Genomic DNA, 18,430 nt, shown 5'->3' with positions numbered 1-18,430 from the left:
TACGTTTTAGCTCCTCAGATCAAGATTGATGGTGATGTCAGTTACCAAAGAATAGCTCCACCAGTAAAATGCTTAAATGAAAGGTTTCTCCTTGAATGTTATGATGGCATCATCCATGTGTGAACGGAAGACTGATGTGAAAATGGTGCCATTAATTTAAGTTTCTAAATAAGGAACCTCTTGTGATGTTCATTTCCTCTTTCCAAAATAAAAAAAAACAATCTTACTATTATTTAAAAGCCTTTAGAAAATATTTAGGCAAGGAAACTATTTTTAAATGGGATTATTTCTAATGAAGTTTAAACTCCAACTAAAAGATTTCCCTTTGGACAAATTAGCTAAAGATTTCTGAAATAATTGAGATTAAGAATTCTGTCTATTCCCTTCGTGTATTGGCTCTTTTCATATTCATTATTCAACTCATATCTCTTTCTAATCACCTCCAAATTCCTTTAGTTAGAGACTTATTGACAACTTGAGAAAATATAAACATATAACTTCCACCAATACACTAGTATGTATCCCTCTGTCCATACTAAGGGACTACTACGATATTAACATTTTTGACTGTCTTAGAATTCAATGAAAATTTCTCAGGATGAATTTAGTTACAGTGTGACAAAATACTCCCATCTCCAAAATGATTGTGATCTGAGAATTAACTGGCAGAGTGGGACCATCAATTTCCATAATGAAATGTGAATATTGAGGTCTTAGGTATTTGGAGATTCAAGGAAAAGCAAGGATATTTCCTATTGAAGATGGTGCTTATTGTTAGCCCAGAGTTTTATTTCACAAATTCTTGGATAAAGAAGTAAAAATCATATAACGTCTGAAATTCATGGGAGAAAGGACAGCACAGATTTTTTTCTATCTGCAAGTGTGAAGAGAATAGGGATAGATACTAACTTAAAATACTGGCTGTCCCCAAAGTCTTAGTACCATTTTAGACTATTAAGGCTTAAAAGTAACTTTCTAAAGACAGCAAACTGGACTATTGTGTAGCCAAATTAATATACCAGTTTTGTCATTTTTTCTTTTTAATTAATCCATTTATTTTAGTTTTCAACATTCATTTCCACAAGATTTTGAGTTCTAGATTTTTTTGCCATCTCTCCCCTACCCCCCACTCCAAGATGGCATGTATTCAGATTACCCCTTCTCCCAGTCTGGACTCCCCTCTATCACCCCATCCCCTCTGTTACCCCTTTCCCCCTTTCTTGTAGAGCAAGGTAGATTTCTATGCCACTTTGCCTGTATATCTTATTTCCCAGCAGCATGAAAAAACAATTTTTAACATTTATTTTTAAAACTTTGAGTTCCAGATACTCTCCCTTCTTCCCTCCCTATCCACGCTCAATGAGAAGGCAAGCAATTCAATATAGGATATACATATGTAGTTATTCAAAACATTTCCATAATAGTTATATTATGAAAGACTAACTATATTTCCCTTGATCCTATCCTGTCCCCCTTTATTCAGTTTTCTCCCTTGACCTTGTCCCTTTTCTTTTTTTTTATTTAAATTTATTTATTTAACATATTTGGTTTTCAGCATTGATTTTCAGAACAGTTTGAATTACAAATTTTCTCCCCATTTCTACCCTCCCCCCCACTCCAAGATGGCATATATTCTGGTTGCCCTGTTCCCCAGTCAGCCCTCCCCTCTATCACCCCCCTCCCCTCTCATCCCCTATTCCCTTCCTTTTTTGTAGGGCAAGATAAATTTCTATGCCCCATTGACTGTGTATCTTATTTTTTAGTTGCATGCAAAAACTTTTTTTTTGTTTTTGAACATCTGTTTTTAAAACTTTGAGTTCCAAATTCTCTCCCTTCTTCCCTTCCCACCCACCCTCCCTTAGAAGTCGAGCACTTCAACCTAGGCCACGCATGTATCCTTATGTATAACCCTTCCACAATACTCATGTTGTGAAAGGCTAACTACATTTTGCTCCTTCCCAACCCATCCCGCTTTATTGAATTTTCTACCTTGACCCTGTCCCCTTTCCCAAGTGTTTGTTTTGATTACCTCCACCCCCATCTGCCCTCCCCTCCATTATCCCCCCCCTTTTATTATTTTTTTTTATCTTCACCCCTCTTCTTTCCTGTGGGGTAAGATACCCAACTGTGTATGTATGGTATTCCCTCCTCGGGCCAAATCTGATGAGAGCAAGGTTCACTCATTCCCCCCTCACCTGCCCTCTCCCCTCCTGCCAGAGAACTGCTTCCTCTTGCCACCTTTATGTGAGATAATCCACCCCATTGTATCTCTCCCTATCTCCCTCTCTCAGTATGTTTCTCTCTAGTCCCTTAATTTCATTTTATTTCTTTTAGATATCTTCCCTTCATCTTCAACTCACCGTGTCTGCTCTCTCTTTTACATATATATATGTATATATATATATATATATATATATATATACATAAAAACACACACACACACATATATATATACATACATACACATGCATACATATACATATAGATACACACATACACATTCACTTATATATATACATAAACATATATACACGCATATTCCCTTCAACGACCCTAATACTGAGGTCTCATGAATCATACACATCATCTTTCCATGTAGGAATGTAAACAAAACAGTTCAACTTTAGTAAGTCCCTTGCAATTTCCGTTTCTTGATTACCTTTTCATGCTTCTCTCGATTCTTGTGTTTCAAAGTCAAATTTTCTATTCAGTTCTGGTCTTTTCACTGAGAAAGCTTGAAAGTCCTCTATTGTATTGAAAATCCATATTTTGCCTTGGAGCATGATATTCAGTTTTGCTGTGTAGGGGATTCTAGGTTTTAATCCTAGCTCCATTGACCTCCGGAATATCGCATTCCAAGCCCTTTGATCTCTTAATGTAGAAGCTGCCAGATCTAGGGTTATTCTGATTGGGTTTCCACAATACTCAAATTGTTTCTTTCTGGCTGCTTGCAGTATTTTCTCCTTGATCTGGGAGCTCTGGAATTTGGTGACAATATTCCTAGGAGATTTCTTTTGGGGGTCTATTTGAGGAGGTGATCGATGGATTCTTTCAATTTCTATTTTGCCCTGTGGCTCTAGAATATCAGGGCAGTTCTCCTTGATAATTTCTTGAAAGATGGTATCTAGGCTCTTTTTTTGATCATGGCTTTCAGGTAGTCCAATAATTTTTAAATTATCTCTCCTGGATCTATTTTCCAGGTCAGTGGTTTTTCCAAGGAGATATTTCACATTGTCTTCCATTTTTTCATTCCTTTGGTTCTGTTTTATAATATCCTGATTTCTCATAAAGTCACTAGCTTCCACTTGCTCCAATCTAATTTTTAAAGTAGTATTTTCTTCAGTGGTCTTTTGGACCTCCTTTTCCATTTGGGTAATTCTGCTTTTCAAGGCATTCTTCTCCTCGTTGGCTTTTTGGAGCTCTTTTGCCATTTGAGTTAGTCTGTTTTTTAAGGTGTTGTTTTCTTCAGTGTATTTTTCAGTATTTTTTTGGGTCTCCTTTAGCAAGTCATTGACTTGTTTTTCATGGTTTTCTCGCATCCTTCTCGTTTCTCTTCCCAATTTTTCCTCTACTTCTCTAACTTGCTTTTCCAAATCCTTTTTGAGCTCTTCCATGGCCTGGGACCAGTTCATGTTTTTCTTGGAGGTTTCTGTTGTAGGCTCTTTGACTTTAGTAACTTCTTCTGTCTGTATGTTTTGGTCTTCTTTGTCAGCAAAGAAAGAATACAAAGTCTGAGACTGAATCTCGGTGAGTTTTCGCTGCCTGGCCATATTCCCAGCCAACTCACTTGACCCTTGAGTTTTTCAGTGGTGTATGAGTGCTTGTAGACTAACGAGTTCTATGTTCCACGTTTGGGGGGGAGGTGCCAGCTCTGCCGCACCAGCACTGCTCCTGCCCCAAGGACCCCAACCCGAACTGGGCTTAGATCTTCGGCAGGCTGTGCACCCCTACTCTGATCCACCACTTAATTCCTCCCACCAGGTGAGCCTGGAGCCGGAAGTAACAACAGCTGTAGCTGCCCCACCTCCGCTGCTCCCAGGGCTGGAAGCCGAACCTCAAACTCCTTCCACTCCCGCAGCTTTTCCCACTAACCTTCTCCACAGTCTTTGGTATTTGTGGGTTGAGAAGACTCGTAACTGCTGCAGCTCACTGAATCAGGGCACTAGGGCCCCCTCCGCCTGGCTTCTGGTCTGGATGGTCCACGCCGCTCAGGCTGGGCTCTGCTCCACTCCATTCCCAGCTCCCAGCTCCCAGCTCCGAGGTCCGTGTGGGATAGACCTCACCCAGAGACCACCCAGGCTGTCCTGGGCTGGGGCCCTGCTTCCCTCTGCTGTTTTGTGCGTTCTGCCATTCTAGAATTGGTTCAGAGCCATTTTTTATAAGTTTTTGGAGGGTCTCCGTACAGAGCTCAGACTATTCCCTGCTTACCAGCCGCCATCTTGGCTCCGCCCCCGACTTTGTCCCTTTTCAAAAGTGTTTGCTTTTGACTACCTCTTCCCCCAACCTGCCCTTCTTTCTATCATCTCCCCCCTCTTATGCCCTTCCCCCTTCTTTCCTGTAGGGTAAGATACCCAATTGAGTGTGTATGTTATTCCTTACTTAGGTCAAATCCAATGAGAGCAAGATTCACTCATTCCCTTTCACCTGTCCCCTCTTCCCTTCCCATAGGACTGCTTTTTCTTCTTTTTCTTGCCACTTTTATGTGAGATAATTAACCCTATTCTATCTCTCCCTTTCTTCTTCTCCCAATATATTCCTCTCTCACCCCTTAATTTTTTTATATATCATCCCTTCATATTCAACTCACCCTTTGCCCTCTGTCTATATATCTGTATATTCTCTTCAACTAACCTAATACTGAGAAAACTCTCATGAATTATAAAGATCATCTTTCCAAGTGGAAATGTAAACAAAATGGTTCAACTTTAGTAAGTCCCTTATGATTTCTCTTTCTGGTTTACATTTTCATGTGTCTCTTGATTCTTGTATTTGAAAGTCAAGTTTTCTATTCAGCTCTGGTCTTTTCATCAAGAAAGCTGTAAAGTCCTCTATTTTATTGAAAATCCATATTTTACCTTGGAGTATTATACTCAGTTTTGTTGGATAGATGATTCTTGGTTTTAATTCTAGCTTCTTTGACCTCTGAAATATCATATTCCAAGCCCTTCAGTCTCTTAATGTAGAATCTGTTAGATCTTGTGTTGTCCTGATTGTGTTTCCACAATGCTCCAACTGTTTCTTTCTGGATGCTTGCAACATTTTCTCTGTGACCTAGGAACTCTGGAATTTGGTGACAGTATTCCTAGTTTTCTTTTTGGGATCTTTTGCAAGAGGCAATCAGTGGATTCTTTCAATTTTTATTTTACTCTCTGGCTCTAGAATATCAAGACAGTTCTCCTTGATAATTTCTTGAAAGATGATGTCTAGGCTCTTTTTGATCATGGCTTTCAGGTAGTCCAATAATTTTTAAATTATCTCTCCTTGATCTATTTTCCAGGTCAGTGGTTTTTCCAATGAGATATTTCACATTATCTTCCATTTTTTCATTCTTTTGTTTCTGTTTTATAATTTCTTGATTTCTCATAAAGTCACTAGGTTCCACTTGCTCCAATCTAATTTTAAGGTGGCATTTTCTTCAGTACTCTTTTGGACCTCCTTTTCCATTTGGCTAATTCTGCCTTTACTCATTGGCTTTTTGGAGCTCTTTTGCCATTTGAATTTGTCTGTTTTTAAGGTGTTATTTTCTTTAGCATTTTGGGGTCTCCTTTAGCAAGTCATTGACTTGTTTTCATGATTTACTTGTATCACTCCCATTTCTGCTTCCATTTTTCCTCTACTTCTTTTACTTGCTTTTCCAAATCCTTTTTGAGCTCTTCCATGGCCTGAGACCAATTCGTATTTTTCTTGGAGGCTTTTGATGTAGGCTCTTTGACTTTATTGACTTTTTCTGACTGTATTTTTTGATCTTCTTTGTCACCAAAAAAAGATTCTATAGTCTGAATCTGAGTCTGAGTCCTAGTCTGTTTTCTCTGCCTATTCATCTTCACAGCCAACTACTTGACCCTTGAGCTTTTTGTCAGGGTATAGCTGCTTTTAGAATAGAGAGTATTTTGTCCCAAGCTTTAGGGGCCTAGCACTGCTGTTTTCAGAGCTACCTCTAATCCACAGTCACTGCAACCTCTGCCACACCAGCTCTCTTCCTCCCCCAAGGACCCCCAATCAGGACTGTGACCCAGATCCAAGGAGGCAAAGCAAAAACCCTGCCTCTGTGCCAGAAAAGTGTTCCTTGTACTCCTACTCTGATCTGCTGATTGATTCCTCCCACTGTGTGGGACAGGGACTCCAGAAGCGGCTGATGCTGGAGGTCTGGAAGCAGTCATAGGAGCTTCCCACTCTTGCTGCTTCTGTGCCACCTCCACCACCCCCAGGATTGGGGCCAGACAGCGCACTTTTCTTGCCAATATCAAGCAGTTTTCCCACCACCCTGTTCCATTGTCTTTAGTATTTGTGGATTGAGAAGTCTGGTCACTGTCAAAGCTCAGTGATTCAGGGCCCTAAGGCCTGCTCTGCCCAACTCCTGGTCTGGTCTGTCCTGGTACAGCCCACACTGGGCTGTTCTCTGCTCCCAGCATGGTGTGATAGAGCCTTCCCAGTGACTAGCCAGGCTGTCTTGGGCTGGTGACTTCTTTCACTCTGTTATTTTGTGGGTTCTGTAGCTCTAGAATTTGTTCAGAGCTATTTTTACAGGGGTTTGGAGGGATATGGGGGAGAGTTTAAGTGAGTCCCTGTTTTCTAGCCACCATCTTGGCTCTGCCCTGTGTCTTCCTTGATTTTCAAACTCATTTTTGAGCTCTTCTGTGGCCTGTGACCAATTCATATTTCTCTTGGAGGCTTTGGATGTAGGAGCTCTAACTTTGTTGTCTTCTTCTGGCTGTATGTTTTGATCTTCTTTGTCACCAAAGTAAGATTCTATAGTCTGATTTTTTTACACTCTTTGCTCATTTTCCCAGCAAATTACTTGACTTTTGTGCTCTTTGTCAAGATAGGACTTTGCTTCCAGAGTGGATAGTGCTCTGTCCCAAGTTACAAGGGTTTTGCACAGCTGTTATCAGTGATACTTCTAGGCACCTGGAGGAGAAAGTGAGGCTGATGAGTTTGCACAGCCCACCCTCAGTCAAATCAAAGTCAACTGCAAGTCATGTTATCATTTCCCTGATGTCATGGTCTTCTTTGGGAACAAAGGACAAACACACTCTGTAAGTAGCCTCTCCTCTCCTCATCTTACTTCACTTCACCTAAAAGTGCTCTGCCCAAAGGAAGGTACATTTTGATGGCCAAAGGCTGCCTCCTTAACTTTGGGTTTACTGGCTAAATTTCCTTCTCATGAAGTAAGCCTTAAACTAAACTCACTCTGGAGCTCACAAATTGAACAGGTCCCTGCCCTCCTAGCACCAAGTGAATGTAAATACTAAAAAGTAACTCTTTCTCTTTTGACCAGGAACCCTGAGAGTCTTCTCCTCCCAGTTTGATTATTTTTTTAGTTTTTGATTAAAGGGGCCATCCCTTGATTAACATCCTAAAGATTCCTATTCACTAAATGGGCATTACCTCACTCAAAGTGAGACCCTTAAAAGACCTTAGCCTAAAAGGGCCAGGGTATCCCACTGCATCCTGAGCCATTTCCAGTCATCCTGGTGAATATCAGACAACTGGACCTAGGTGACTCTGGAGGGGAAAATGAGGCTAGTGACATTTCACAGCCCTTCCTCACTCAAATCAAAGTCAACTGCAAGTCATGTAATCATTTCTCTGATGTCATGGTCCTCTTCAAGAATGAAGGACAAATACAACAACACAAAATCTTCAGTTCTTTTCTTCAGTTCTTCAGGTGGTATGATCAAAAGGGAGGTGTTTACTCCTCTCCTGACCTGTGTTTTGGTCTGGGAGTGACCCCTAGCACTCTTTTCTGCCTTGGAACTGTGAGGAGGATTCCCTCTCCACAGCTGCCACAAGCTCTGCTGTACCAGTGCTCCTCACCCCATGGCTGCCACCCAGGACTGTGACCCAGATCCATGCAGGGTAAGAGAATCCCACCTCAGCACCAGCAAAGAGATCCCTGCAATCCCCCTCTGATCAGCCACTTGATCCCCACCACTGTCTGTGGCCCTGGAGCTCTGGAATCAGCCACTGCTGCTGCTGCCACCACTGCTACCTCTGCCAACCCAGGCTGGGGCAGGACCTTGCTCTTCTCTCACCCAGGTCAGACAGAGTTTCCCCACAGACCTTCTACTTTGTCTTTGGCCTTTGTGGGTTGAGAAGTCTGGAAACTGCCACATCTGCTATCAATTCAGTCCCCTCATGCCTGCTCTGGCCTGTTGTATGCCCAGCACTGCCCATGCTGGACTGTGCTCTGCTCCCAGTCTGGTGTAATAGACCCTTCCTGTTGGCCTTCTAGGTTGTTCTGGGCTGGAGATTTGTTTCACTCTGTCATTTTGTGGATTCTGTAGCTCTAGAGGTTGTTTAGAGTCTTTTTTACAGGTATTTGGAGGTGTTTGGGGGAAAGCACAAGCAAGTCCCTGCTTTCACCCTCCCATCTTGGCTCTGCCCCTGTTACTTTTTAAAATATTAATATCATAGGTTTGGAGCAGGGAAGAGCCTTAAACTTTCCCTGTAATTCAATCCAATAACTTAATAGGTGAAAGAACAGCAATCTAGACATGTGAAATGCCTTGCTCAACATCACATGGTTGATTGTTGTCCTTCAGTCTTGAAGAACAAAATGACATCATTCTGTTGGAGTCAAGGGACAGTCTGATTGGTTGATCAGAACAATTTAAGCTCTTAATGCTCTGCCACAAGTTGGGCACAAATAGTCTGTATGAACATTTGGAGTAGAGACATTTCTAAATTTACACATCAAAGTCACATTGGAAGTAAGTGATATGTAGAATTTAAACTCCATTGCTTTGGTTCCAAATTAAATAGTTTTGCTATGTATATTATCTCATCTTTATATGATTCTGTAAAACTATAGTTATATTCCACACTATCTTTATTCTATGGGAAGTAAGAAGTGTTACGTACATTGGAAAAGTTTAAATATGAAGTTCTAGATAAAGAAGAGCAGACCATGGATTAGAATTTCCTAAAGGAATGAGATGGTACAGATACCATTCCTGTTAAGATTGTAAGACACAAAATCAGAGAGAAGGGACCTTAAAATTTATTTTACCTTACTTATTTTCTGAATCAGGAAACTGAGGACTAAAATGACAAGGTGATATAACCAAGGTCCCATAATTGTTTTGTAGTAGAGTTATAACTAGAAGCCAGGTTTCCTGATTTTCAATTTAACATTCCACCAGATGGTCTCTTCAATTGATTTATAATTTTCCTTTATTTCCTTGTACCCTTCAAAGTCAATGAGGTGATCATGATTTTTCCCAGACTACTTCAACCAGGAACTATGTTCATTCATTTATAACTTTTTCATGACACAAGATAATATTACGTTTTCATTCTTTTGAATCAGAACACTATAATTTATCATGTGTTCTTTACTATGAGGAAAAGATCTTTTGAAGTTACTTTAAATTCATAAAATCAATGTATATATTGAGAACAAACATTGAAAAAACTATAATTTGTGGTTCTCCATTCTATTTTTGTTATTGTTGGTTTTGGTTGTCATTCATGAACTTATTTCAGAATGTGTTGATTTCATCCAAAGGTGGCTACATGCAGACTACTTCCTGGATGAGTCACTCAGTTCTCAGAGGAAATAGGGCTCATTGCTTGCAAAGTACTGTCGTTTTCAAAGCTATGTTTACAACATGAAATAAATAGTGAAATAGTGAATCACAACATGTTGAAGACTTGGTGGAAATTTCATTCATAGATGACCATGAATGATAAACTAGACCAATCACATATAGTTATAAATGGAAAAGTATATATAAAGTTTTAGAGATTGATGTGATAATTGAATGAAAATTTGAATTAGCTTATATTTTTAAAAAATGTCCAGGTAGGTATAACTACGTGAATAATGGACTACTTTGATTAAATACAAAGATATGCAATGAAAAAGATTCATAACTTCTAAAACACATTTGGTATATTAAATTATTACCTACACAGTTCATGGAAGGTGCAGACAGAATTATAGAATTAAGTAAAGATTTTTTTTTAAATAAACAAGTTTCAGATATCAGAAATCTATAAAAGCATCATGAGTTAGTATATTAAGAAGAGATTAAGGGAGTAATGAAGCAAAATGACCCAATAATGTTATGTCCTAGGAAACTCTTAGGCTGTAAGTTACAAAACTATTGCTTAATCTGAAAGAGTGGAGATATTTGCCCACAATGGGATATCCTTGAATCTATGAAAAATCAAAGTAAAGTCTAGCAAAACAAAATAAAAAAATGACTACTCAAATGACTATCCTTTAGAGAAAAAGTTAGTATCATTTCAAGATTGTTTTCACAACAGAGATATAGTGGCTAAGATATTCCTTGCACATAATAAATATACATTCTGTCTTATTTTCAAAGCAATCTAATATGTTACAGAGGTACTTAGAATAGAATTTAGCAGCACAATAGCTCATACAGAAAAATGCTTATGTCTACAGAAGATTCTAAGGTACCAGATAACCAAAATTTCATTTGAGTAACCCTTTCAGATTATTACAAAATAACATTTCTATGGTTACTTCACATCTGTGATTAAATACAAAAAAAATCACACAAAGTTTTTAAAATATTAGAAATAAATCAATAGCTTCATTAATTACTTTCAGCCTGATAGATAAAATCTCCTTAAATATAGTGACCCACTGCATAAGAAGATACAAAAAAGCTAAACTCATGTGGCAGAATTGTTGCTGGTGCTGCTTTGAATATTTATGAAGACAGGAACTGAAGACATAATCAAGTGGCCTCGATCTATCAGCACTCCTGTGAATTGCACGTGGTAATTAACATGTTTAAATATGAAATTATGTGGCTTTGTTTAATGCCTAAACACAGCTGTGAACATTCGCTGTCCATCAAAACCTGACAGCAGTAATAAGTACCTTTGTCAAATTTGTGGGGGTTAATTTTTGGTATAATTCTGACTCTTCATCCCTTCTTCAAATATGGTATTATGTTTGTTGTTTTTTCTAATGAATAATATATGGATGGAAAGGGAGGTTCAACATCCTCCCTGGCATACCTATCTTAGAAATCTGTCTCTCAGTCCTATCTCTTTTGCTCTGGTTCACTTTTCTATTCCCCATTTTTTTTTAGTTAGAGAAACCTCATGTCTTCTGACTATTATAATGCCACTGATTTAATTTTTTCCCCTTACTACTTTTACCTCCAATACTTTTCATTCAATTTCTTAACCTTGGAATGTGACTCTAATCTGTATCTGATTAAGAACATAGATGTATCAGATCCTAATTTCTCAGGTATCTTCTTTTTTGTTTTATTTATCAAATTGTCCTTAAGTTATATTGATGGTATAAGTACTACCATATTATTATAAAAATTATAATAACTGATAATTCTTATGGTGATTCATGCTTACAAAATGATTTCCCTATATCAACCATGTGAGGAAGGTAATGCAATCATTATTATATTCCTTTTGCAAATAAGGAGACAGGATAAGAAAAGTTAAAGGACTCATTCAAGGTCATTTGGCTAATAATTTTTAGCATTAAGGTATTAATCTAGGGTGTTTTTTTTTACTTCAAGTACAAGGTTCCTTCCAGAATACCATGGTCAATATTCAGAGACATTTTTTGGCTGTCTTTTGCTCATTATTGGAAGTCTTCTAACATAAATAGGATAACTATTTGTCAGGAATCTTGTAGAAGGGATTCTTGTTTTCAATATTATATTGGATTGATGGACTCCTTTAAGCTTCAGTACTTAGATGTACATAAGTTCAAGAGAAAATAGGAAATAAGTTTTATTTTTTACTTCCCCAGAATCCTTCCTTTACCTAAAATTACTCTTTTGGATAAATACATGATTTCGATCACCACACATTTTCTTTCAAGTCTGATGAATGTTACCGTTGGTAAAGAAAATATAACAAAGCAACAGTTGAAAAGGTCTCCCTTCTCTCTATCATCTTCTAATATTTTCCCATATATGCTATGAAGCATTCCTCTCACACCTTTGATATTTTATCTCCAACAGAACTAATAAGGCCCTGTTTCTGGTCCTTAATATAAATCACCAGTCTCAAACGGTACTATGCTTCAACTTGCTTGACAGTATTTTTATATGTGCCAGCTTTATGTTCATGTTACCTGGTTCATGTTCAGTTACCTGGTGATAATTTAGTCACTTGATGTATCTTTTAAAAATCTACTTGATCAGTGCATCTGTATCGTTTTCCTTTGACACCTAACCTTCTTCCTTATAGGTATTATTTATATTTCCATCATCAGAATTTCAATTTCTAAAAATCATCCTATGACTCTTGGACTAACTTTAACTACTAGGTCATGGGATCTTACCTATTTTTTCTCTGAATTATTTAGAATTTGTTCTTTTAACATGAAAGGTGTGCTTTGGATGACATTGCCTTTATATGTCACCAGCTCTAAGTTATGGTTGTCACTTTGTCTGAAGGTTCTCATCATTTCTGTCAGCAGTCTGTTCCTCCTTGATGGTCAAAATCAAACATAGTATAATAAAACCCTCTGTTATTTCTTTGATGTTTTGGGGAATGAAGACAAGTATTTTGTTTATCAGTTATTTAGCATAAAGAGATGATGTCTATGCAATTTTTTTAATCCTTCACAATCTCAGTAGATAGGCTGTTGTTATCCTCATTTTGGGATTAAGAAACTGGACAAATAGTCACAAGATGCTATAACATGTTGGATTAAAAATAGAGAAAGATCATGGAGGGCCAAAGAGGTAAAACAATATTAGATAACTCTATCTTATCTGTTTATCTCTCTTTCTCCCTTTCTCTTTCTCCCTCCTTCTCTGTCTCTCTGTCTCTCTCTCTCTCTCTGTCTCTTTCTCTCTCTCTCTCTCTCTCTCTCTCTCTCTCTCTCTCTCTCTCTCTCTCTCTCTCTCTCTCTCTCTCTCTCTCCCCCTCTCCCCTCTTTCTTTCTCTCTCTCATTTAAAAATAGTTTTATAAAATTTCTATAGCAATGCCAGCCAGAAAAGTATTTAGCTCTCCCCACCATCCTCCTGACTTACATATCACTTGAAGTAGTCTAAGTTAATTTGACTGACAAAGAATCTGTGAAAAAGAAACATACTACTGGGGGATGAGAGGAATTGGCACTTGCCAGACAAATGGAAGGTGCTCACACACTTAAGAATGTACAAAAGACTACAGAGCACATGACCCATCCTGGTGCTAGGGCGTAAGACCAAATAAATGCATGGAAGACTGCTAGTTTTGTACTATAATATAAGGAAGACCTCCAAAGATGAATTCCTTATTTGATGCTGCATTAGAGCAGGATATTGGGTGGCGAGGTGTTTATAACTATAAAAGTATTATGATTTGAAATACACAACTATTTATTATTATTTTGTTTGATTAATTTTAACACATATATATTTAATATTTTAACAAAAATTTAGAATTAAAAAAACTACCAGGGAGTTATGAAAAATACACATATAAAATGATTGATGATATAGAAGTGATTTAAATATTAAATATGGAAATATGAGCATTTATATATTTGCATGCCCATATAACATGTACAACCTTAGGAAAACATAGTTTACAAAGAAAATAAATTAATAAATCCCATAGAATCCCAAAATGCTATATTTATTTCATTCAGTAATTGTTGTGGAATGGCATAAAACAGGTACGTAATGCATGCTTGCTTGTTGAGGATGATATCAAGCTGAAATTTGCCTTTTAGTCTCTTGAAAGATAGGTTGGTTTTTGAATTTATCTCTCTATTTCATTCTTGATGAGTGTGTCATTGTGCATTGTTTAAGGAACAGAATACAATTAAATGCCAATACTATTAGTGCTGAGAAGTCAAGCAAAATTTGAGTTGTCGAACAAAGAAGCTAGAAAAACCAAAATTGGTAGGTGAGTGAAAATTTATTGTTAACTCTACTGTTTATCATTTGGCTTAAAATTGGTAGTAGTAGGAAATATAACAGTGATCATTAGAGTTAGATATCTTTTATAATAAAAAGTTATTGGATATTGATTGAAGGTGATATGTTGTTGAGAATAGGGAAATATCACCATTGGTTTCATATTTTATATTGTGAAACAAGCCATTTCCATAGCTAGCTCCCATAATGGTCTTATATTTTGCAGGGAAGAAGGTGCTGGGACAGAAGGGGGCAGTGGTAAATCACAACTTGCTTCAAGATACTTGCTAGGGATTTTGGTAATTCAGCAACATTCTTGGGAATCCAGATAATAGTCAATATTTATTGATTTATCCTCTAAAGTGAGATCGATACTTTTATGGTATTGAGTTGTTAAACATAAAACAATACATTGTCAAAGTAAATAATTCATAACCTACACAGAAAATGTAACATGGAATCTCTTAAAGTAGGTAGTTAATTTTTCTTTCCTTCTCTTCATGTTAGAGTGACTTCTGAATATATTGGGAACACTACTGCCTTGTCTGTCATTCTTTCCTTTTTTTTGCAATTCAGATCCTATTTGTTTTATGATGCTTTATTACCCCAGCTGAAAAGCAACTTTCTCTCTTTGAATTTCTGGTAGTACATGGTTGGAGGAACTCTCCTTTGTATCCTGGCACCTTTCTTATTGTGATATAATGGTGAGTACCCCAAAGTGTCAGGAGGAAAACTTGGGCTTAATTCTCTGATAGAAAGGATTCCTGCATTCTTCCTTAGGGGAGTCAGTATGACATGGTGGGGAAAAAAATGCCTCCCCTGGGTTCAGAGGATCCGTATTTAAATTCTACCTCTGATCCTTATTGCATGAGTGGCTGTGGGAAAGACACTGCATTCCCCTATGCTCAGTTTCCTCATCTGCAAAATAAGAAGGTTGGACAAGATGGTCCCTGAGGGTCTTTCTGATTCTAACTTCATTGGGCAGTTAGGTGGTTTAGGTGATAGGATGCTGGACTTGGAAATCAGGACATTCCAAAGTTTAATGCTACCTCACATATTTACTATCAATATGACTCTTGCCAAGTCACTTAACCTTGTCTAGCCTCAGTTTCCTAATCTGTAAAAATGAGAAGAACCATAGCACTTTAATCACAGGATTGTCATGCAGATCAAATGAAATGGGATTTAACCTATTATGATTTTTATTGTAGTGATATATGCACCTGTCATACCTACCCTATCAGATTTTAAGTGCTCTGAGCACAGGGATTGTGATCTATGTAGTTAACTGTAGCACTTTTCATAATATATGCAACACAGTAAAATACAGTACAATATGATGCAACACAGCACAATATAATATAGTACAACACAACACAATTTCACATACATACAACACAATATATTGTGGATGATCAATAAATATTTGATGAATTTGGAATGATGCAGCTAATCTTAACTTTTGTAATTCTTTAAAAGTTCTCCGAAGTCACCAGTTTTCAAAGATCTACTTAATTAAAGCCAGACAAATTTTCTACTCAATCACTTTTAAAGAGCAACAATAGAGTTCTTCAAAGACATGACTATAATAGAAGTTTTCCATTCCTATGTTTATGCCTAACCTCCTCACCAATGTCACTTTTGTAAATACCATATTTCCCCATGTATAAGATGCACCTTAATTTTGGGGCCCAAAATTTGAAAAAAATGTATTACATAAAGTTATTGAACTCAAGTTTTATTCATCTGCTCATAGCTTTCAGACACCTTTTGGGCAAGTCTGGTGCCTGTACGTGTGCTTAGTCCATTCTGTTTCATGAACCTGAAGCACCAATTGTATCCTCCTTTGAAATCAGTAACTTCTTCTTCATCAGCAATTCTTCTTGCCTCATGCTGAACCACCTTTGTGGACACAGGAATTTCAATTGCCCTTTGCTCTTCAATCCATGTCTTCAATTCCCTCTCTAAATTAGGCCATTTTGCTGACTTGCCTCTCATGGTCTTCTTCTGCCATGGCATGTTCAGTAGGGTTTCTTCTTCCTTTAGCCAGTTTCAGATTGTTTTCTCAGTTGGAGGAGGACCAAACTTTATTTTTATTTATTTTTTAAATTTATTTATTTAACATATTTAGTTTTCAGCATTGATTTTCACAAGAGTTTGAATTACAAATTTTCTCCCCACTTCTACCCTCCCCCCACTCCAAGATGGCGTATATTCTGGTTGCCCTGTTGCCCAGTCAGCCCTCCCCTCTGTCATCCCACTCCGCTCCCATCCCTTTTTCCCTTCCTTTCTTGTAGGGCAAGATAAATTTCTATACCCCATTGCCTGTGTATCTTATTTTCTAGTTGCATGCAAAAACTTTTTTTTGTGTTTGAACATCTGTTTTTAAAACTTTGAGTTCCAAATTCTCTCCCCTCTTCCCTTCCCACCCACCCTCCCTAAGAAGTCGAGCAATTCAACCTAGGCCACGCATGTATCATTATGTATAACCCTTCCACAATACTCATGTTGTGAAAGACTAACTATATTTTGCTCCTTCCCAACCCATCCCCCTTTATTGAATTTTCTCCCTTGACCCTGTCCCCTTTCGAAAGTGTTTGTTTTTGACTACCTCCACCCCCATCAGCCCTCCCCTCCATCATCCTCCCCTTTTTTTTATCTTCTTCCCTCTTCTTTCCTGTGGGGTAAGATTCCCAATTGGGTATGTATGGTATTCCCTCCTTAGGCCAAATCTGATGAGAACAAGGTTCACTCATTCCCCCCTCACCCGACCTCTCCCCTCTTCCCACAGAACTGCTTCCTCTTGCCACCTTTATGGGAGATAATCCACCCCATTCTATCTATCTCTCCTTATCTCCCTGTCTCAGTATGTTCCTCTCTCATCCCTTAATTTGATTTTATTTCTTTTAGATATCTTCCCTTCATCTTCAACTTACCCTGTGTCTGCTCTCTCTCTCTTCCTCTCTCCCTCTCTCTCTCTGTCTATATATATATATATATATATATATATATATATATATATATATATATATATATATATATATATATATATATATATATATCTAGATATATATATCTAGATATATACATACATACACATTCACCCATATATATACATAAACATATATGTATGAATATTCCCTTCAGCTACCTGAATACTGAGGTGTCATGAATCATACTTGTCACCTTTCCATGTAGGAATGTCAACAAAATAATTCACCTTTAGTAAGTCCCTTGCAATTTCCTTTTCTTGTTCTTTTTCTTGATTACCTTTTCATGCTTCTCTTGATTCTTGTGTTTGAAAGTCAAATTTTCTATTCAGTTCTGGTCTTTTCACTGAGAAAGCTTGAAAGTCCTCTATTTTATTGAAAATCCATATTTTGCCTTGGAGCACGATACTCAGTTTTGCTGGGTAGGTGATTCTAGGTTTTAATCCTAGCTCCATTGACCTCCGGAATATTGTATTCCAAGCCCTTCGATCTCTTAATGTAGAGGCTGCCAGATCTTAGGTTATTCTGATTGGGTTTCCACAATACTCAAATTGTTTCATTCTGGCTGCTTGCAGTATTTTCTCTTTAATCTGGGAGCTCTGGAATTTGGTGACAATATTCCTAGGAGATTTCTTTTTGGGATCTATTTGAGGAGGCGATCTGTGGATTCCTTCAATTTCTATTTTTCCCTGTGGCTCTAGAATATCAGGGCAGTTCTCCGTGATAATTTCTTGAAAGATGATATCTAGGTTCTTTTTTTGATCATGGCTTTCAGGTAGTCTAATAATTTTTAAATGATCTCTCCTGGATCTATTTTCCAGGTCAGTGGTTTTTCCAAGGAGATATTTCACATTGTCTTCCATTTTTTTTTCATTCCTTTGGTTCTGTTTTATAATATCCTGATTTCTCATAAAGTCACTAGCTTCCACTTGCTCCAATCTAATTTTTAAAGTAGTATTTTCTTCAGTGGTCTTTTGGACCTCCTTTTCCATTTGGCTAATTCTGCCTTTCAAGGCATTCTTCTCCTCATTGGCTTTTTGGAGCTCTTTTACCATTTGAGTTAGTCTGTTTTTTAAGGTGTTGTTTTCCTCAGTGTATTTTTCAGTATTTTTTGGGTCTCCTTTAGCAAGTCATTGACTTGTTTTTCATGGTTTTCTCGCATCCTTCTCATTTCTCTTCCCAATTTTTCCTCTCCTTCCCTAACTTGCTTTTCCAAATCCTTTTTGAGCTCTTCCATGGCCTGGGACTAGTTCATGTTTTTCTTGGAGGCTTTTGGTGTTGACTTCTTTAGGCTGTATGTTTTGGTGTTCTTTGTCAGCAAAGATAAAATGCAAAGTCTGAGACTGAAT

Source organism: Trichosurus vulpecula, chromosome 4 (assembly GCF_011100635.1).
Source record: "Trichosurus vulpecula isolate mTriVul1 chromosome 4, mTriVul1.pri, whole genome shotgun sequence".
NCBI lineage: Eukaryota > Metazoa > Chordata > Mammalia > Diprotodontia > Phalangeridae > Trichosurus > Trichosurus vulpecula.
Note: the sequence above shows the minus strand (reverse complement) of the source record.